The sequence below is a fragment of the Oncorhynchus nerka genome, linkage group LG12 (assembly GCF_034236695.1).
Source record: "Oncorhynchus nerka isolate Pitt River linkage group LG12, Oner_Uvic_2.0, whole genome shotgun sequence".
Classification (NCBI taxonomy): domain Eukaryota; kingdom Metazoa; phylum Chordata; class Actinopteri; order Salmoniformes; family Salmonidae; genus Oncorhynchus; species Oncorhynchus nerka.
In genome coordinates, this window is record NC_088407.1 from 62,599,363 (window position 1) to 62,621,631 (window position 22,269).

The following is a 22,269-nucleotide window of genomic DNA, read 5'->3' on the forward strand; positions in this document are numbered from 1 at the left end:
TGCATTTGAAAAATAGAGAGTCTGTTGCAGGGTAAAGCACTGGAACGAGAGGGAAGAGAAAGAGAGAGAAAAAGAGAAATCTTAGCTGTCGTCTTCAGGCCTGCCGTGTACCGTCTGACTGTCCGATGGTTTGTTGGTTTGTATGTTAAAGCTTCGCAACAATGTTGCTACGAATCCATGCGATCCATAACGGGCGCGGTCCCAAACAAAAACAACCACGATCTAAAGCGATCACACCGATGATTGAGTTAACTACATTATAAACTACAAACGCTGAAAACAAACAAAACTTCTGCAGCACACACAATCAAACTGTCGCGCCACCCAAGAGCTCCTCCCCAAAGAGCTGAACGAACTCTATTTATCTCCTCCTTCCTTACTGCTCATGCGCTCTTAAAGTGGCAGTGCACGGTGAAGGCTCCGAGCAGATTTCGCCACAAGGCCATAAACAAAGAAGACAATCCTCACCCAGAAGTGGCGCTCCTAGTGGCCGGGGACTTTAATGCAGGCAAACTTAAATCAGTTTTACCAAATTTTTATCAGCATGTCACATGGGTAACCAGAGAGAAAAAATCTTAGACCACCTTTACTCCACACACAGAAATGCATACAAAGCTCTTCCCCGCCCTCCATTTGGCAAATCTGACAATAATTATATCCTCCTGATTCCTGCTTACAAGCAAAAACTAAAGCAGGAAGTACCAGGGACTCGCTCAATACGGAAGTGGTCAGATGACGTGGATGCTACATTACAGGACTGTTTTGCTAGCACAGACTGGAATATGTTCCAGGATTCATCCAATGGCATTGAGGAGTACACCACCTCAGTCATCGGCTTCATCAATAAGTGCATCGACGACGTCGTCCCCACAGTGGCTGTACGTGCATATCCCAAGCAGAAGCCAAAGGTTACAGGCAACATCTGCATCGAGCTAAAGGCTAGAGCTGCCGCTTTCAAGGAGCAGGAGACTAATCCGGACGCTTATAAGAAATCCCGCTATGCCCTCAGACGAACCATCAAACAAGGAAGTGTCAATGCAGGATTAAGATTGAATCCTACTACACCGGCTCTGATGCTCGTCAGATGTGGCAGGGCTTGAAAACTATTATGGATTACAAAGGGAAACCCAGTGACACGAGCCTACCAGACGAGCTAAATGCCTTTTCTGCTCGCTTCGAGGCAAGTAACACTGAAGCATGCACGAGAGCACTAGCTGTTCGGTGTCAGAAGGCGGTGTCAGAAGAAAGCCCATAAAATTGTCAGAGACTCCAGTCACCCAAGTTAGACTGTTGTCTGTGTTACCGCACTTCAAGCGGTACCGGACCAAAAGGCTCCTCATCAGCTTCTACCCCCAAGCCTTAAGACTGCTGAACAATTAATAAAATCACAACCCGGACAATTTACCTTGACCCCTCCCCCTTTTGTACACTGTTTATTATCTACATAGTCACTTTACCCCCACCTACATGTACAAATGACCTCAACTAGTCTGTACCACCGCACACTGACTCGGTACCGGTGCCCCCAGTATATAGCCTCGTTATTGTTATTGTTATTGTTATTCTTACTTTTTATTGTTACTTTTTATTTTTGTCTACTTGGCAAATATTTTCTTTACTCTTCTTGAACTGCACTGTTGGTTAAGGGCTTGTAAAGTAAGCATTTCACGGTAAAGTCTACCCTTGTTGTATTCGGCGCATGTGACAAATACAGTTTGATTTGATTTGAACAATAAATTATACGATGCCTAGGTATTCACCATCAAATTGCTAAACTTGACTCTTATGTAACATCTGCTATAGCCTTGGCCGCTGGTCCCACGAGACAATCTACTGGACACAATGGCAGCAGCTCCCACAGTGTTTACATTTCAAGGACTCTATACCTCCCTGCTCTGCTAATCTCTTAGCTCTGTTCCCTATGCTCTTCATCAGCCTCCTCGCTGATTTTTCCTGTCCAAGGCTGAAATGCATATGACTATTTGCCACCTTGCTGCAGTTGCATAACTTGTCCAGAAAAATGTTTTCAATTGGTTTGCTTTCTTGCTCGACAAACTATTTAAATATATGTAAGTGAAATTGACCTTGATCTTTGGCTTGTTTTGATTATTCTGCCATTGTCTCAAAGCACATTTTTAACTATCTTTGGCTCATTTGAATAAGTTTGTTGCTGATTGTATACTCATCTTGTAGCAATCTAATTATGGTTTTCCCAACATGAATAGTTTAATTTATTTCCTTGTTTTTTACTGTTGAATCTTCAAATTATGAAGAATATAAATAAGCAAAGATGTTAACCTCTACGTACATGTTCCATACATACAGTGCATTCGTAAAGTATTCAGACCCCTTCCCTTCCACATTTTGTTATGTTATTGCGAAAAACAGTTTAAAAAAAAATCGTTGCAAATTTATTACAAATAAAAAACAGATATCTTATTTACATAAGTATTCAGACCCTTTGCTGAGACTCGAAATTGAGCTTCGGTGCATCCTCTTTCCATTGACCATCCTTGAGATGTTTCTACAACTTGATTAGGGTCCACCTGTGGTAAATTCAATTGATTGGACCTGATTTTGAAAGGCACACACCCGCAGTTGACAATGCATGTAAGAGCAAAAACCAGGCCATGATGTCGAAGGAATTGTCCAAAGAGCTGTCGAGGCACAGATCTGGGGAAGGGTACCAAAAGCAGCGTTAAAAAGATCCCCAAGAACACAGTGGCCTCCATCATTCTTAAATGGAAGACGTTTGGAACAATCAAGACTCTTCCTAGAGCTGGCCACCCAGCCAAACTGAGCAATCGAGAGAGAAGGGCCTTGGGCATGGAGGTGACCAAGAACCCGATGGTCACTCTGACAGAGCTCCAGAGTTCCTCTGTGGAGATGGGAGAACCTTTCAGAAGGACAACCATCTCTGCAGCACTCCACAAATCAGACCTTTATGTTATAGTGGCCAAACAGAAGCCACCCCTCAGTAAATGGCACATGACAGCCCACTTGGAGTTTGCCAAAAGGCACCTAAAGTACTCTCAGACCATGAGAAACAAGATTCTCTGGTCTGATGGAACACTTTGGCCTGAATGCCAAACATCAAGTTTGGAGGAAACCAAACACCGCTCATCACCTGGCCAATACCATCCCTACGGTGTAGCATGGTGCAGGGATGTTTTTTAGTGGCAGGGACTGGGAGACTAGTCAGGATCGAGAGAATGATGAACGGAGCAAAGTCCTGAGAGATCCTTCATGAAAATCTGCTCCAGAGCGCTCTGGACCTCAGACTGGGGGAAAGGTTCACCTTCTAACAGGACAACTACCCTAAGCACACAGCCAAGACAATGCAGGAGTGGCTTTGGGACAAATCAACAGTGAAGAGGCGACTCCGGGATGCTGGCCTTCTAGGCAGAATTGCAAAGAAAAGCCAAATCTCAGACTGGCTAATAAAAAGAAAAGTTTAAGATGGATAAAAGAACACAGACACTGGACAGGGGAACTCTGCCTAGAAGGCGAGCATCCCTGAGTCCCCACTTCACTGTAGACATTGAGATTGGTGTTTTGTGGGTACTATTTAATGAAGATGCCAGTTGAGGACTTGTGAAGCGTCGGTTTCTCAAACTAGACACTAGACACAATGTATTTGTCCTCTTACTCAGTTGTGCACTGGGGCCTCCCACTCCTCTTTCTATTCTGGTTAGAGACAGTTTGCACTGTTCTGTGAAGGGAGTAGTACACAGCGTTCAGTTTCTTGGCAATTTCTCGCATGGAATAGCCTTCATTTCTCAGAACAAGAATAGACTGACGAGTTTCAGAAGAAAGTTCTTTGTTTCGGGCCATTTTGAGCCTGTAATCGAGCCCACAAATGCTGATGCGCCAGATACTCAACTAGTCTAAAGAAGGCCAGTTTTATTGCTTATTTAATCAGAACAACAGTTTTCAGCTGTGCTAACATAATTGCAAAAGGGTTTCTTAATGATCAATTAGCCTTTTAAAATTATAAACTTGGATTTGCTAACACAACATACCATTGAAACACAGGAGTGGTGGTTGCTGAGAGTGGGCCTCTGTACGCCTAAGTAGACATTGCATAAAAAATCTGCCGTTTCCAGCTACAATGTCATTTGCAACATTAACAATGTCTACACAGTATTTCTGATCAATTTGATGTTATTTTAATGGACAAAAAATGTGCTTTTCTTTCAAAATCAAGGACATTTCTAAGTGACCCCAAACTTTTGAACGGTAGTGTACATATGAAATGAGTAATGTAAGATATGTAAACATTATTAAAGTGGCATTATTTAGAGTGTATTGTATAAAGTGACTAGTGATCCATTTATTAAAGTGGCCAGTGATATGAGTCTATGTAGGCAGCGGCTTCCCTGAGTTAATGATTGCTGTTTAGCAGTCTATTGGCCTTGAGATAGAAGCTGTTTTTCAGTGTCTCGGTTTTTCAGTGTCTCGGTCCCAGCTTGAGCTGAGCTGACCTCACCTTCTGGATGGTAGCGTGGTGAACAGGCAGTGGCTCGGGTGGTTGTTGTCCTTGATTATCTTTTTGGCCTTCCTGTGACATTGGGTGCTGTAGGTGTCTTGGAGGACAGGTAGTTTGCCCCCTGGAAAAACTACCTGGAGAGCCTTGCGGTTGAGGGTGGTGCTGTTGTGCTGGAAATATCATGAGGCCAGCGATATTATGAGACGCATAATATTTATTTTGAGCTGTGTTAACTGATGCGTCTCATTGACTCAAATTACAAATCCTTTAAGTCTGCATTAGAGCCCTTGTCTATCATTTTAGTCTGTTTCCTCAACCATCAGCCCCAAAATGTTATTTTAATTTGGCCTGGTGTCTAAAGTCTCCCACCTGGCCCATTCATCAGCCCCTCATTGGACATCTTATGCCATTAGCTTCTGTATTCTAAATTGAAAGCAGACCTCAGCCGCCTCCGTCACTGCTTGATCAACATAGCTAATGGAGGAAGACCTCCCTCATCTTTTCTTTGGCCATGTGTCTTTGCCAAACACTGCAGTTAAGAGGTGACTCTAAAATAAATTGGTTTTCACAGTAATAAGCGCTTCTGAAAACTGAAATCTCATTTGACGATGGCTATTAGTAGTGTTATTCCAAATAGATCACGCTGTCACAATTTGGGCCCAGTCCGCCTATTAAATGTTATTAGTGTGGATCTTTTGGTGGTGTAGTGAATTACTCATGTGAATTTTCCTAATGGCTTTTTTCATCCATTGTCAAGGGTCATGTCTAACTTTGGCGACCTGCCACAAGCTCTTGTTTGGAATTTACTTTGCTCTTCTGTGTGTACTATAACCATTTACATAGTGCTGTACTGTGAAGATAATGCAGGTAGGTCTAGAAAGAGAGAGAGAGAGACTTCCTTGTACAATCATTCAGGTACACCACGGGGGCACTCCCAAGGTAGTGTGTACACAATGCCTCCAGTGTAGCCAAAAGGCCATTTTGGGGCTCTCAGTGGGGTGAGTGTTAACAACACTGTCAGAGCAGCCTTCCTGGAGACTGTCCCTCTGGATGACATCCTTATCTCCCCCCTCTGGCCGTGCACTTAAAACTACAGCGGTGACACGGCTGATAAACAAGGGGCCCACTATAAGCCCCTGGCCCTGCGAGACCGAGACCTCTGGTACTGACGTGTCCATGCCTGTCCCTCACTGTGCCCGGCCCGCTGTCCAATGTCGCTGCGTGTGATCCCGCTGTGACAGCCCCTGTCAAGGGAGGGGCCTGCAACTTTTGCTTAACTAATGGGTCCTTCATCACGCCACCAGCACCAGCCCCCTGTTTATTGCTCTTTATTTTAAATGAAACCTTCGGCAGCAGCCATCCATCATGGTCACCTGTGACCTTTACTAGAGGAGATGACACGCCCAGTAGAATGCACAGCGTGCAGGTTTAAAGTAGCCGACCCCAGGAGGTAAGGATGGTCTCTCTGGACCATCTCCCCCTACTGGTCAGTGACACTGAGGGTGCAACTCCCGATTACATCTGAGGGCAGTGAATTACAGTTGCGTCCACATATAGTAGAACTCACTCTGAAGATGAATACAGTGATCATGTTGAAGCCATTCGACTTTGATTCCACTCTTATGATGAGGAATCATGTAGGATTGAAGCCGTTTGGGTTTGAATAATGATGTTCTGTAAGCATTATTCTCTGTTGAACTAGTGACCCACATACAACTGGACAGTAGTATTGGGGAATCATAGACTGTATGTTAAAAAACAGCTAGCGACATTATGCAGTCAATATGAAAGGGGCTCAGTTGGTGCAATGGTTAGGGGTCCTACAGTAGGTCAATGGGGAGTGAATGTCAACAGTGACCATCTCGTGTGGACCCCTGGGTACTGGCCAGGTTGATCAGAGAGGTTGATCATTGCTGAACATGACTCACTGATAAAAGTGCCATTCAGGACTCCAGGGACATGCATTATGTTTTCTCTCTCATTACTGAGCCATGATAAAACAAAAGGAGCAGGGCAGAGCAGGGGAGAGGGTTCCCCAGTGAGTTTCCCCATGCTTGATTGCATCTGCCCTCCCTCCAGGCTCTCTACATCTCTCTTTATGTGTATGTGTGTGTGTGTGTGTGTGTGTGTGTGTGTGTGTGTGTGTGTGTGTGTGTGTGTGTGTGTGTGTGTGTGTGTGTGTGTGTGTGTGTGTGTGTGTGTGTGTGTGTGTGTGTGTGTGTGTGTGTGATGAAGAGGGTTGGAGAAGAGAGTTCTGCTTCACACTACCTCCCTCCGAAAGACCCTGCTGCTAATACTGTCCTATCCATCAGCACCTCTCATACTTTGTCTTGCCTGTATAGTAAACCATAGATCCATCAGCTTGGAGCAGCTAGTCTTGTTCACATGGAAAGGCGGGGGAACTAATGAACTCATGTCTGACAGATTGATGTAATTATCTGTGATAGTGTGCAGTCAGTGATTTTGTCTCTCCAGAGGAGACATGTTGCACTGTGAACTTTTACAGGCATCACTTGATTACTTTTTTCTCATCTATATCCTGTGGTAATCACTGCTCTTTCAGAGTTATGTCCTCAGAGGAACACTAATTTCCCTTTCAGCAGAGAGTAGAATGGAGACGTTGTGGCATTTCTCCTATTTGCTTTTTCTAAAGAATTACATTTCCGTCCTGCATTTCACATTTTCTGAAGGCATGCAAGTCATCAAACTTTTGGAGGAAAATGTTTTTATATGATACCTTTTATGCAAATTGGATGTGAAAGGAAATGTGGAAATGATAATAGCTAATTGAAGTGGAGGTTGTTAGATTCGACAGAGCAGCCAACCTTGTAAGCATAACAATTGATGGGATTCATCCCTAAAGCCTACTGGATGATTGTAATTGGTCATCCGCACGTGAACAGTGAGGTCTGTTTGAGCCACCATGTCATACCAAACATCCTCTTCTATGCATGAGGGGTTAGTTCCAGCCGATTTATACTCTGGATGTGCAATGTAAAACAAATGGGCTTTCCTTCATGGATCCTATTCCAAAGAGAGAAAAAGAGAGCAAGCGAGAGAGAGAGGTTGTGATTCATACAGGAGAGTGTGGATGAGAATGAAAAGCAATAGGGGGAAAAGAGCTTTTCAGTCCTGTCGTTTGTGCCTTTGATTTTTTTTCTTTCCATTGTTTGTCTGCCTACAATGGATTGTTGTGTGACTGACTCACTGGTCAGACTGGTCCAGTAGGCCGTGACTGGTTCATAAAGAGATGCTGGGGTTTCCACCCAGGCCGGATCCTTCCACAAGTCACACTTTACTGAGCCTGAAGAACAATGGGCAACAGATCACCTTGCTGGAGCAACCCAGGAGCCATTGCACTATTGTATGTTCATCACTGTTTCCATTCCAGCCACATGAGCAATACTCTGTTGCCCTTAGTGTACACATAGGCTCTGTCACCACTCTCCACTCAAATGTTTAATGATTTATTAAATGAAAAACAAAGAAGCCGCATCTATGTGTAACGGATGTGAAACGGCTAGCTTAGTTAGCGGTGGTGCGCGCTAAATAGCGTTTCAATCGGTGACGTCACTTGCTCTGAGACCTTGAAGTAGTAGTTCCCCTTGCTCTGCAAGGGCCGTGGCTTTTGTGGAGCGATGGGTAACGATGCTTCGTGGGTGACTGTTGTTGATGTGTGCAGAGGGTCCCTGGTTCGCGCCCGGGTATGGGCGAGGGGACGGTCTAAAGTTATACTGTTACATATGGCATAAAATTAACACCAGGCATTGGCGGGTAAGAATGTCTACTGCAACAGCCACTTTGGTGGTTGGTCAATTTGCAGAGCTGTACATTGCAAGCTTTACATTCACATTTGTGACTCGTTCCAGGAAACTAGGCGTATGTCGCACGTCACTACTTCACAGGAGATGGATTTGAACGTAAACAATTTTTATCAAAAAACGTTTTTTGGCAGAAATGCCTTCTGAAACATGTGAACTTTTATTGTGCCTTCATAACAAACTTGTATTCCATCCATAAATACAAATACAATTTTCCACTGGTTAGCCTGGGGAAAAGACAGGAAACTTCCCACTAGCCATGATTGGCTGAGATAATGGATGGGCAGGACATGCCTGGAGATGAGTTTGGATTGGTCTGCCATGTAGCCTGCTTCTGTCGGTAACGTGAGCTGTTCAGTATGTGTTGACAGTCCTTTCTACAACGTCGTTTTTGAAAGATATAACATTAGCCATCGAGAACTACAAAAGTTTTGCTACTTTCCTCAACAACATTAATGCCCTGAATTTAGCAGGCGCTATCGACAGATCAGTTGGAAAAAGTGATGGGCTACTTTCTGCACAAGCCACGGTCAGTGTGAACAGGAGTGACACAACGCTGGCCAAACAAGACGTAGCTACAAACAAAACTGAGTTAAATGGTTCCAGTCTGCCGTGAAGCGTTCATTCATGTATACAGATAAGAGCCTAGCTACATTTTCAGATATAAGTTTCTAATTTTGTCAGAAAGTCATTTTTATTGCAAGTTAAAGCGTACTGTTAGTTAGCTAGCAAACATTAGCTTGCTGACTAGCTAGCTAACGTTACGTGTATGATCTGTGTAGTAATATTATATAATGGGTCCTATGTGTAGCTGGTGTAGGGAGTCAGGCTCAGGACAGCAGATATGAGTAATCAATGTACTTTTACTCAAAATGTCAAATATACAAAGTAACAAATACACGCACACTAAGACAGACCGAAAATACAATAAACAATCACTCACAAAAAAATTTGGGGGAACAGAGGGTTAAATAATGAACAAGTAATTGTGGGATTGAAATCAGGTGTGTAGAACAAAATCAAATGGAAAATGAAAAGTGGATCGGTGGTGGCTAGAAGGCCGGTGACGTCGACCGCCGAACGCCGCCCGAACAAGGAGAGGGACCGACTTCAGCGGAGGTCGTGACATATTATTCTAATCAAAAATGTATTTGCATTGCGAGTTATAGGCTAATGTTAGCTAGCTAACATTGAATCTAGTTTGTTAGCTTTAGCTACCTGCAGATTTATACTACAGCTAGGACAATGTTTGTATTGGTAGTAGTATGAGTTGGGATTATGCCGGTTCATTGGTTAGGTAGCTACTGTAGCTACATGTACATAAACAAAAGACTCCACTTCAGGCAGATTATTACATGGCCCATCAAATTAGCCAGGTGTGTCTGGGGGGGGATTCCGGCCATCTCTTGTATGTGTAAATGTCTATACAATGGCATCCCATCCATTTAGATACATGTGGCTGGAGGGTGGTTGAAGCATTTCCTTCACATGACCAATTAATTTAGACAAGTGTGTCAGTTAAGAGACATCTAATAATTATAAAATATTTATCAAATATACCTTCTGTATCCTGTGCATGTGACAAATAAACATAGATTTGATTTGATATAGCGTGTGATTACCACAACGCCTCACATGTGAATCCTTAAAGAGATGGGTTGGGCTAAGGCTTAAGAGGGTGTAAATTATGCTGAATGGGTGTAGACAAAGAAGTGCTCTCCAGTAGGTGTACCAAAAATTAAAGGGCCATTTTCTCAAAAGAAGAATTACTTTCCCATTGTTCCTCAACCGCAGTGTATGATATACAATTTTCTAGCTCTGAGTCTCTACTTTTATCCAATGTAAAAAACACCATTTCAAATTTTGCTACATAAGACTGAATTGAGGTGGTCAGTCACATTTACCAAGAAAAATAGTGCAAAGTTAAATAGAGCACATGTGTGATTTATAACAGAAAAATGCTGCAGTAGATGTTTTCAAGGTATTTCTGCTGTTTGGTTTCATAGCTGCTAATTGCACAAAGTCACTCACGCAGCCTCACTGCCTGGCAGAGTGAAGTACTGACATTTATTTTTGGATGCATAAAAGTTGGTCTAATTTACTTGTGTGACTTTGTCCTCGTGCTTCTTGGCAATGTTTTGCTCACAAGCTCAGTTGATTTTCAATGTTAGTTTGAGTCTGCTGCTTCAACTGATAGCGAAGACACACCATCTACTACTAGTCAGATCCCAAATCTTACAAACACTTGACACGACTCGAGTGGCCCCATTACCACGGTAACCTCTGGCCCTTAAAGGGGCAGCTGTACGTTTTGGGGCAGCTGTACATTTAGTTTAATCTGATATTGTGGATCTAGCCGACTTCCAGCTGTACCAGGCCATAAATCTGAAGGAGGCGGTGTATTTCTACGTCAACCAAGGATGGTGCAATGATGTCACAATTCTGTCTAAGTCATGCTCTCCAGATCTGGAATCTATTTTCATCCACTGCAAACCTTTTGATTCACCCTGTGAATTTGCCTCAGTCATTCTGGCCAGAGTCTATATCACGCCGTGCGCCTGTGTGCACACAGTGCAACAACTACTGGCAGATCAGATCACAGAGGTGGAAAGGAAATGCCTATAACAGGAACTTCCCAGATACAAACAATCAGTAAAATGTTCAACAAGGCAAGAAAAAATTATGGACCATGTTTACCGCAATAAAATGGACTGATAAGTTAAAGGACTGCCTAGACACCACAGATTAGAACCTATTCAAGGACAACAATGCCAAAATACACAACTACACAGACAAGGTCACATCCTACATCAGTGTATGTGAGGAGAACTGCATACCATCAAAGACTTTCTTTCACATAGCAATGACAAGCCATTGTTCACTGGAGAGCTTAGGGCTTTCCGCAGTGGCAAAGAGGAAGTCCACCGGGCTCTCTGCTCTGCCAAATAGGAAGACCACAAGAGCAAGACCGGGACCTCTAAAGAGACCAAGAAAAAGCTACAATCCGGAATTAAGGCAGCCAAACAGCAGTACAAAGTCAGGCCGGAGGAACAGTTCTCCAGCAATGACTGATCGTATGTCTAGAAAGGAATGAAAACCATTACCAACTACGAACATAAAGCTCCCCGATGGTAGACGACCCCTCACTGCTGAATAAACTAAACCAGTTTTACTGCAGATTTGACCCACAAAGGCCCGTCAATCACCAGATCAATAGCCCTCCACCTACCCTTCCTTGCCACCTCCCTCTCTACACCAATCTACCCCGCCTCTCCCTTCCTTATTCCTCCTCTCCAGGCTCCTCTCTCCTCTACCCTTCTGCCAGCATCCCGGAGTCCCCTCTTCACTGTTGACGTTGAGTCTGGTGTTTTGCGGGTATTATTTAATGAAACTGCCAGTTGAGGACTTGTGAGGCGTCTGTTTCTCAAACTAGACACTCTAGACACTCTAACGTACTTGTCCTCAGTTGTGCACCGGGGCCCCCAGTCCTCTTTCTATTCTGGTTAGAGCCAGTTTACGCTGTTCTGTGAAGGGAGTACTACACAGCATTTTACAAGGTCTTCAGTTTTTTGGCAATTTCTCGCATGGAATAGCCTTCATTTCTCAGAACAAGACTAGACTGACGAGTTTCAGAAGAAAGTTCTTTGTTTTCGGGCCGCAGGTTGAAATAACAAAACAAACTCTGAACCAAATATATTAATTTGGGGACAGATCGAAACGTATGAAACATTCATGGAAATTTAGCTAGCTAGCTTGCTGTTGCTAGCTAATTTCTCCTGGGATATAAACATTGGGTTGAAGTGCATAAGGTCCTCTACTCCGACAATTAATCCACAGATAAAATTGTAAACCTAGTTAATTTCTAGTAATCTCTCCTCCTTCAGTCATCTTCTTCTTCTTTGGACTTTATATGGAGGTTGGCAACCAACTTTAAGGTGCATTACCACCACCAACTGGACTGGAGTGTGGACACAGTTAATTTTTCAATTACACATATGGGTATATGCTCCTAAAAACCAATGAGGAGATTGGAGAGGCGGGACATCAAAAGTAGTTATATTTTAGCTATTCAGATTCTCGTTGACGTGTGCAAACAGTTTGGATGAAACGATTGATGTAACATGTATGTGTACATTTATTTTGCAACGCTTGTGCACATAACACGAGCAGTGTGGTCAGCATGTAAGAGTGTAAAATCCTACAAAACCTACCACAGTAGTTATTTTATGGCTGGTTATGACACCTACATAAGAGTGTCAAAACCCACAAAACCTGTGTACGTTCTACAAGTTATTCAAAATATGAAGAAGAAAACATGACCGTAAAGAATTCAAATCTTATGTAGGTGTCATAACCAGCCATGAAATAACGCAATGTATATAACAACAGGTGTAAATATTTGGGTCAGGACAGTGTTATGACTATATTATGACAGGTTATGTCAGCTGTTATGACATATATGCTCATGACCGTGTCATAACGTGTTTTGACACTGGGTGTCAAGTAAACTGTTACCCATTATTCTTAGCCTACAATAAAATATGTGTGTTGACTGTGGTCAGGGTAACCTAAGTGCTTCAGTATAATGAACAAAACAACTATTGATTGTATGTGCATGGCAAAGCATTCTACTCTTATCCAGAGCGACTTACAGTTAGTGCATTCATCTTAAGATAGCTAGGTGGGACAGCCACATGTCACAGTCATAGTAATTACATTTTACTTCTATAAAGTAGCTATCAGCAAAGTCGGAGCTAGTTGGTTCATAACAAAAAAGATCTAATTATTTTTCGGAAGATGGGCAGGGACTCTGCTGCTTCAAGGGGAAGCTGGTTACTCCATTGGACTTGTATTATGCTGATGTTTCTTAGGACCTGCCTAAAACAAATTAATGATGCATTTCTTTGTGTTGGTGTATATTCAATGGATTTAATCAAATAGATCTTCACCCACATTGGCCCATGTCTACTCCCACTCCGAAAATTGTCGCCATATGCCCAAGGGATATAAAAGGCTTATAAAAATTGGACTATATGAATACATTAAAAAACATTGTCTTATTATTCTTTTTTTTACAGGCAACATACCGTAAATCTGTCTGTAAAGGGTGTAGGTTTCTTCCTAGGTTCCTGCCTTTCTAGGGAGTTTTTCCTATCCACTGTGCTTCTGCATCTGCATTGCTGGCTCTTCGGCTGGGTATCTGTATAGCACTTTGTGACAGCTGCTGATATAACAGGGACTTTATAAAATACATTTGAATGATCGATTGATGTGGCTCTGTGTGACGAATACCATAATGTCCATCTACTGGGGACTAAACCTGTAGGTTTGTCAAAATAACATAGATGCATCTAGATTATCATAGATAGAAACATGCCAGTCATTGATATAGCACTGATTGACCATCAATTATAACAGCTGCTTTCACAGGTGATGAAATGCACCGATACAAAAAGGCCTCAGTCAGAGACAAGAACATCAGTAAATTTCATTGTGAAGGTTGTGTTCTGTATTTCCTCAGTAAGACAGCGAATAAGGTCTGCCATCATGGCCACATGACAACATTCCCATCCGCCTCGCATCGAACTGACAGAAATGTGATTCCTTCCCAACATGTCATGTCTTTGATACTGCATCGTTAAAGAGACATCAGACCAGACCTGATAAGCCAGCCATCACCACAAAGATCCCAAACAGCCCAGATCTACCTCCATCGTCCCTCTCTTTCTGTGTAATCTCCTCCGGTGCAGAGCGAGAGTGTCTGTTGATGAAATTGAGCGATAGCTGTCCAGTCTTATCGCACAGTGATTTGATCCTCTGGGAGGGATTTGGCATCACTAGAGGATATAGGGAACGTGTGGTGTGTCTGACCAGGACTCTAATGTACAGTATAGTGACCCTATGGCCGTAAACACACACACATACACACACAACAAACAGACCTGTGCCTTGCTGTATTTTTATAGATGTTATAGGCAGGTGGCCCTGTGTGTTCTTTGTCCTCTGTGCTCCATCTCTCTCCTCCATCAGTATCTCCATAATGGCCTCACCAGGCATTTAAACGTCAGGTCAGCGGCCCTCGCCTGGACTCATCAGGAAACGGGATATTGAAACAGATGAATGAGACAGCCAAAGTATATTGAGATTTGTAGGTTTGGAATTGCCACAGGAATTGGGCCCACACAACAAAATTCCAGTGGGGCTCATGATAATGTAACTTTGACTTATGGGGGTGTTCAGCTGTAAGGCTCTATTATCGGATGCAGAGGTTTCTAATTCCCTGTCTTATACATGACACAGCCTTGTATGGGACTGAGAGATGCTTCAGGTGATAATGCTGTTTGTATGGTAAAGTGATTTAGGGGGTTAACATTTATTTCAGAAATATTCACATGCCATGTGCTGTAAGTGAAGTACTGTCTGTCTGTTTTCTACAGTTCATTCTGCTATTGGATGTTTTGTAGTAGCCAAATTAATTTGTCACCCCGTACAGTATAAATAAAGTATACGTGTGTTATAACTGTATGAAGACAAAGGTTTCCAGTTTAATGTGCTGTGGGATGTAGCCTTGTAATAAGACAACACATATATCCTCCTGATTCTATCCTCATGATTCCTGCTTACAAGCAAAAATTAAAGCAGCAAGCACCAGTGACTCGGTCAATAAAAAAGTGGTTAAATAAAGCAGATGCTAAGCTACAGGACTGTTTTGCTAACACAGACTGGAAAGGTTCAGACTGGAAAGGACTCTTCCTATGGCATTGAATACACAACATCAGTCATGGGCTTCATCAATAAGTGCATCGATGACGTCCCTCCCACAGTACATACCCCAACCATACCCCAACCAGAAGCCGTGGATTACAGGTAATATCCGCACTGAGCTAAAGGCTAGAGCTGCCGCTTTCAAGGAGCGGGACTCTACCCGGCAGCTTATAAGAAATCCCGCTATGCCCTCCGACGAACCATCAAACAGGCAAAGTGTCAATACAGGACAAAGTGTCAAAAATCGTACTACAGCGGATCCGCGCTCGGCGGATGTGCCAGGGCTTGAAAACCATTACAGACTACAAAGGGAAGCACAGCCGAGAAGCTGCCCAGAGACACAAGCCTACCAGACGAGCTAACCTACTTCTATGCTCGCTTCGAGGCAAATAACACTGAAACATGCATGAGAGCACCAGCTGTTCCAGACAACTGTGTGATCGCGCTCTCCGCAGCCGACGTGAGTAAGACCTTTAAACAGGTCAACATTCACAAGGCCGCAGGGACAGATGGATTACCAAGACGTGTACTGTGAGCATACATTGACCAACTGGCAAGTGTCTACACTGACATTTTCAACTTCTCCCTGTCCGAGTCTGTTATACCAACATGTTTGAAGCAGACCACCATAGTCCCTGTGCCCAAGAACCCTAAGGTAACTTGCCTAAATGACTACCGACCCGTAGCACTCACGTCTGTAGCCATGAAGTGCTTTGAAAGGCTGGTCATGGCTCATATCAACACCATTATCCCAGAAACCCTAGACCCACTCCAATTTGCATATCGCCCTAACAGATCCACAGATGTTGCAATCTTTATTGCACTCCACACTGCCCTTTCCCACCTGGACAAAAGGAACACCTATGTGAGAATGCTGTTCATTGACTACAGCTCATCGTTCAACACCGTGGTGCCCTCAAAGCTCATCAATAAGCTAAGGACCCTCGGACTAAACACCACCCTCTGCAACTGGAACCTGGACTTCCTGACGGGCCGCCCCCAGTTGGTAAAGGTAGGTAACAACTAATCCGCCACCCTGATCCTCAACACAGGGGCCCCTCAGGGGTGCGTGCTCAGTCCCCTCCTGTAATCCCTGTTCACTCATGACTGCACGGCAAGGCACAACTCCAACACCATCATTACGTTTGCCGATCACACAACAGTGGTAGGCCTGATCACCGACAACGACAAGGCAGCCTATAGGGAGGTAGTCACAGATCTGGTTGTGGTGCCAGGACAACAACCTCTCCCTCAACGTGATCAAGACAAATGAGATGATTTTGAACTACAGGAAAACCAGAACCGAGCACACCCTCATTCTGATTGACGGGGCTGCAGTGGAGCAGGTTGAGAGCTTTATGTTCCTTGGTTTCCACATCACCAGCAAACTAACATGGTTCAAGCACACCAAGACAGTCGTGAAGAGAGCACGACAAAACCTATTCCCCCTCAGGAGGCTGAAAAGATTTGGCATGGGTCCTCAGATCCTCAAAAGGTTCTGCAGCTGCACCAACAAGAGCATCCTGACTGGTTGCATCACTGCCTGGTATGGTAACTGCTTGGCCTCTGACCGCAAGGCACTGCAGAGGGTAGTGCGTATGGCCCAGTACATCACTGGGGCCAAACTTCCTGCCATCCAGGACCTCTATACCAGGTGGTGTCAGAGGAAGGCCCTTAAAATTGTCAAAGACTCCAGCCACCCGCAGTACCGGAGCACCAAGTCTAGGTCCAAGAGGCTTCTAAACAGCTTCTACCCCCAAGCCATAAGACTCCTGAACATCTAATCAAATGGCTACCCAGACTATTTGTATTGTCTCCCCCCTTTACACCGCTGCTACTCTGTTGTGATCTATGCATAGTCCCTTTTAAAACTCTACCTACATTTACATATTACCTCGACTAACCGCTACCCCACCACATTGACTCTGTACCGGTACCCCCGTATATAGTCTCACTATTGTTATTTTACTGCTGTTCTTTAAGTACTTGTTACTTTTATTTCTTATTCATTTTTTAAAACTGCATTGTTGATTATGGGCTGGTAAGTAAGCATTTCACTGTAAGGTTTACACCTGTTGTGTTCAGTGAATCTGATTAATACAATTTGATTTGATTTATTTTAGATGCAGGGGGTCTTGTGCCAAGATTAAATTCTCCAGAAAATACATGTGACAGTAGACTCCATCTGTGTCTTTAACATCCGGGGGTATCATCCGACAGCAATAATGAGAGGAGCAGGCAGATAGCTAATAAATTATTTTTTGACGAACTTCATCTTTAATCTATGCTGCCCCACTTTTCCTACCAGTATGAAATGAGACCCCCTTAGCTAGCACTGCAGCCCCCTGCCATGCACGAAAAAGAGAAGCATTTGTGAAATACTACTTCATTTCTTTCATGTAATGAAACCAATAAGGTTAAATAGGAGGTAGGGAAGTCTCTACTGTATTTTCTGCCTGTGAGCTAAAGCAGGAACATACAGTAGGATACTATAGTAGCTAGTATAGAATGGATGGAGCAGACACACGTGTCACATTCTGTGTGTTAGCGACCTTAAATAGAAACCAAATCAGTCTCAATATTAAAAATCAGTGGAAAAGCAATGGCAAACGGCGTAAAGTAATTAACCAGGTTATTTAGTTGTCTTCTCTGGAGAAGTGCTAATAAAGATGTAAAGTTGCACCGCATACAAATATGTGGTATTTGTTGTTGCTCTTGTATACATGGCTGCAGTTTTCCTGACAGGCCGAGCCTATTGTTCTTGGCCCTGCATTATCTCTGCTCATCTCTGAATGAAAGGTGTTCATCCACAGCACAGCCGCTATTATTGTGTCTGAGCCCCACAGCTGAATGAACTCCCTGACAAAGGGTTTTTCAGTGAAGGGAGGGAGGGCTGAATCATTTGTATGTTGTTGAGTGTGTCTACAGGAGGAACCGGAGAAGCGCTCACACATATCTGATCTGGCACGGGGCCAGAACCTTAAGCACCCTGAGGAGGAGGCTGAGAGGAGAGAGTGTTTCATCCGCTCACCTCTCAGGAGTCATCCACTCATCCCTCTGGGCCATAGAACGTGTCGTCTTATAAACAGTTTCATTCTGTAGTTCAACTGTTTTCTATTTATTAGCCCTCATGGCCAACGTTCTGTTGCAGACCCGTGACCGATTTTAAGCAAACCTATTCAGAGATGAGCTACTGTCCAATAGACTTTAGTGCACCTCTGTGCATCACTTTAGCTGCCTTTTTTTCTGTCTACAGCAGTAACTTAACCAATAGAATAGACAGTGAATACAGTGACTATGGAGTACTACATCTACTACTATTGATTACTACAGCACTCACAGAGACATCTATCTGCTGCTGTCTGTATATCGAGTTTCTATGGTGAGAGACTGTATAGCTCTCTGTCTGCATGCTCTTTATAGGCTGTGTGTCATGCACAGTCTCTTAGATGGAATAGTAAACGCTATACTCTACTGTACGGTATGTGAAGAGTGTCTAGTTACTTAGCTTAGATCCCATTATCCTAACAGTTCCTTATTTGAGCCATATGCTGTAGAAGTTTGTGTCGGCTGTCATCTGGGATCTACAGTATGTGCGGCTTAATGAAGTGAAAGCCATGAACACTGCAGAGCGTGAGCAATAGTAGAAAGTAGAAATAGGCCCTTTAACATTGATTTACAAAGTTTATTGGGTTTGCATGTGCGGTGTCTTCAGAAACTATTCACACCCTTTGACTTTTCCAACATTTTGTTATTACAGCTTGAATTTAAAATTGATTCAATTTAGATTTGTTGTCACTTGCCTACACTCACAATGTCAAAGTGGAATTATGTTTTTTGTCAATTTAAAGCTGAAATGTCTTGTCATTTAGTATTCAACACCTTTGTTATGGCAAACCTAAATAAGTTCAGGAGTAAAAATGAGACCCACTACCTGGATTCGGTCCAATGTAAATTTAGAAAATATATATTTTTTTACATTGCAGTTGAAGATATGAGAACGTAATTCTAGATTTAATTTTGGATTGGAGATGCTTAATGTGAGTATTTTAAGGAGAGTTCACAGTCTAGCCAGACACCTAGGTATTTGTAGTTGTCCACATATTCTAGGTCAGAGCCGTCCAGAGTAGTGATGCTGGACGCTGCGAGCAGGTGCGGGCAGTGATCGATTGAATAGCATGCATTTAGTTTGACTTGCGTTTAAGAGCAGTTGGAGGCCACAGAAGGAGAGTTGTATGGCATTGAAGCTCGTCCGGAGGTTAGTTAACACAGTGTCCAAGGAGGGGCCAGAAGTATACAGAATGGTGTCGTCTGCGTAGAGGTGGATCAGAGAATCACCAGCAGCAAGAACAACATAATTGATGTATACAGCAAAGAGAGTCGGCCCGACAATTGAACCCTGTAGCACACCCATAGAGACTGTCAGAGGTCCGGACAACAGGCCCTCCGATTTGACACACTGAATTCTATCAGAGAAGTAGTTGGTAAACCAGGCGAGGCAATCATTTGAGAAACCAAGGCTGTCGAGTCTGCCATTAAGAATGTTGTGATTGACAGAGTCGAAAGCCTTGGCCAGGTCGATGAATACGGCTGCACAGTAATGTCTCTTATCGATGGCGGTTATGATGTCGTTTAGAACCTTGAGCGTGGCTGAGTTGCACCCATGACCAGCTCTGAAACCAGATTGCATAGTGGAGAAGGTACGGTGGGATTCGAAATGGTCAGTGATCTGTTTGTTAACTTGGCTTTCGAAGACCTTAGAAAGACAGGGTAGGATAGATATAGGTCAGTAGCAGTTTTGGTCTAGAGTGTCACCCCCTTTGAAGAGGGGGATGACCGTGGCAGCTTTCCAATCTTTGGGAATCTCAGACGATACGAACGAGAGGTTGAACAGGCTAGTAATAGGGGTTGCAACAATTTCAGCAGATAATTTTAGAAAGAGAGGGTCCAGATTGTCTAGCCCAGCTGATTTGTAGGGGTCCAGATTTTGCAGCTCTTTCAGAACATCAGCTATCTGGATTTGGGTACAGCAGAAATGGTGGGGGCTTCTGCGGGTTGCTGTGGAGGGTGCCGGGCAGTTGGCCGGGGAAGGGGTAGCCATGTGGAAAGCATGGCCAGCCGTAGAGAAATGCTTATTGAAATTCTCAATTATAGTGGATTTATCGGTGGTGACAGTGTTTCCTAGCCTCAGAGCAGTGGGCAGCTGGGAGGAGGTGCTCTTATTCTCCATGGACTTTACAGTGTCCCAGAACTTTTTTGAGTTAGTACTACAGGATGCAAATTTCTGTTTGAAAAAGCTTGCCTTAGCTTTTCTAACTGCCTGTGTATATTTGTTCCTGACATCCCTGAAAAGTTGCATATCACGGGGGCTATTCGATGCTAATGCAGAACGCCACAGGATGTTTTTGTGCTGGTCAAAGGCAGACAGGTCTGGAGTGAACCAAGGCCTATATCTATTCCTAGTTCAATTTGTTTGAGAGGGGCATGCTTGTTTAAGATGGTGAGGAAGGCACTTTTAAAGAATAGCCAGGCATCATCTACTGACGGGATGAGGTCAATGTCATTCCAAGATACCCCGGCCAGGTCGATTAGAAAGGCCTGCTCGCAGAAGTGTTTCAGGGAGCGTTTGACAGTGATGAGGGGTGGTCGTTTGGTCGCAGACCCATTACGGATGCAGGCAATGAGGCAGTGACCACTAAGATCTTGATTGAAAACAGCAGAGGTGTATTTGGAGGGCGAATTAGTTAGGATGACATCTATGTGGGTGCCCGTGTTTACTGATTTGGGGTTGTACCTGGTAGGTTCATTGATAATTTGTGTTAGATTGAGGGCATCAAGTTTAGTTTGTAGGATGGCCGGGGTGTTAAGCATATCCCAGTTTAGGTCACCTAGTAGCACGAGCTCAGAAGATAAATGGGGGGCAATCAATTCACATATGGTATCGAGGGCACAGCTGGGGGCAGAGGGAGGTCTATAGCAAGCGGCAACAGTGAGAGACTTGTTTCTCGAAAGGTGAATTTTTAGAAGTAGAAGCTCAAATTGTTTGGGTACAGATGTAGAAAGCCTGCAGAGTTCTGTATTACTATCTTCGCAGTAGATTGCAACACTGCCCCCTGTCAGTTCTATCTTGGCGGAAAACGTTATAGTTAGGAATGGAAATTTCAAGGTTTTTGGTGGTTTTTGGTGGTTTTCCTAAACCAGGATTCAGACATGGCTAAGACATCTGGGTTGGCAGAGTGTGCTAAAGCAGTGAGTAAAACAAACTTAGGGAGTAGGCTTCTAATGTTAACATGCATGAAACCAAGGCTTTTACGTTTACAGAAGTCAACAAATGAGAGCACCTGGGGGGTGGGAGTGGAGCTAGGCACTGCAGGACCTGGATTAACCTCCACATCACCAGAGGAACAGAGGAGGAGTAGGATAAGGGTACGGCTAAAGACTATACGAACTGGCCGTCTAGCAGGTTCAGAACAGAGAGTAAAACGAGCAGGTTTCTGGGCACGATAGCATAGATTCAAGGCATAGTGTACATACAAAGGTAAGGTAGGATGTGAGTACATTGGAGGTAAACCTAGGCATTGAGTAATGAAGAGAGAGATATAGTCTCTAGAGATGTTTAAACCAGGTGATGTCATTGCATATGTAGGAGGTGGAACAGCATGGTTGGTTAAGGCATATTGAGCAGGGCTAGAGGCTCTACAGTGAAATAAGACAGTAATCACTAACCAGGACAGTAATGGACAAGGCATATTAATATTAGAGAGAGGCATGCGTAGCCAGGTGAGCATATGGGTCCAGTGAGTGGTTGGTTTCAGACAGTTAGCAGGCTAACAAACTAACAGTTAGTAGGCCGGGGCTAAACAAGCTAGCAGTTAGTAAACCAGGGCAAGCTAGCAGTTAGCAGGCCGGGTTAGCAAGCAGTTAGCAAGGGCTAGCAGTTAGCAGACTGGGCAGGCAAGCTAGCAGTTAGCAGACCGGGCCTGGCAAGCTAGCAGTTAGCAGACCGGGTCAGCAAGCAAGCAGATAGCAGGGGCTAGAAAGTTAGCCTTTGGGGGACGTCGCGATGGGGGCAAGTCTGTTTTTGCCTCTTCGTGCGGTGACGTCGATAGACCAGTCGTGGAATTAGTAGGGTTCCAAGTAGCTCTAGGTAGCTAGCAGGCCTAGCTGGTTAGCCTAATGGGCCTTCAGCGGGCG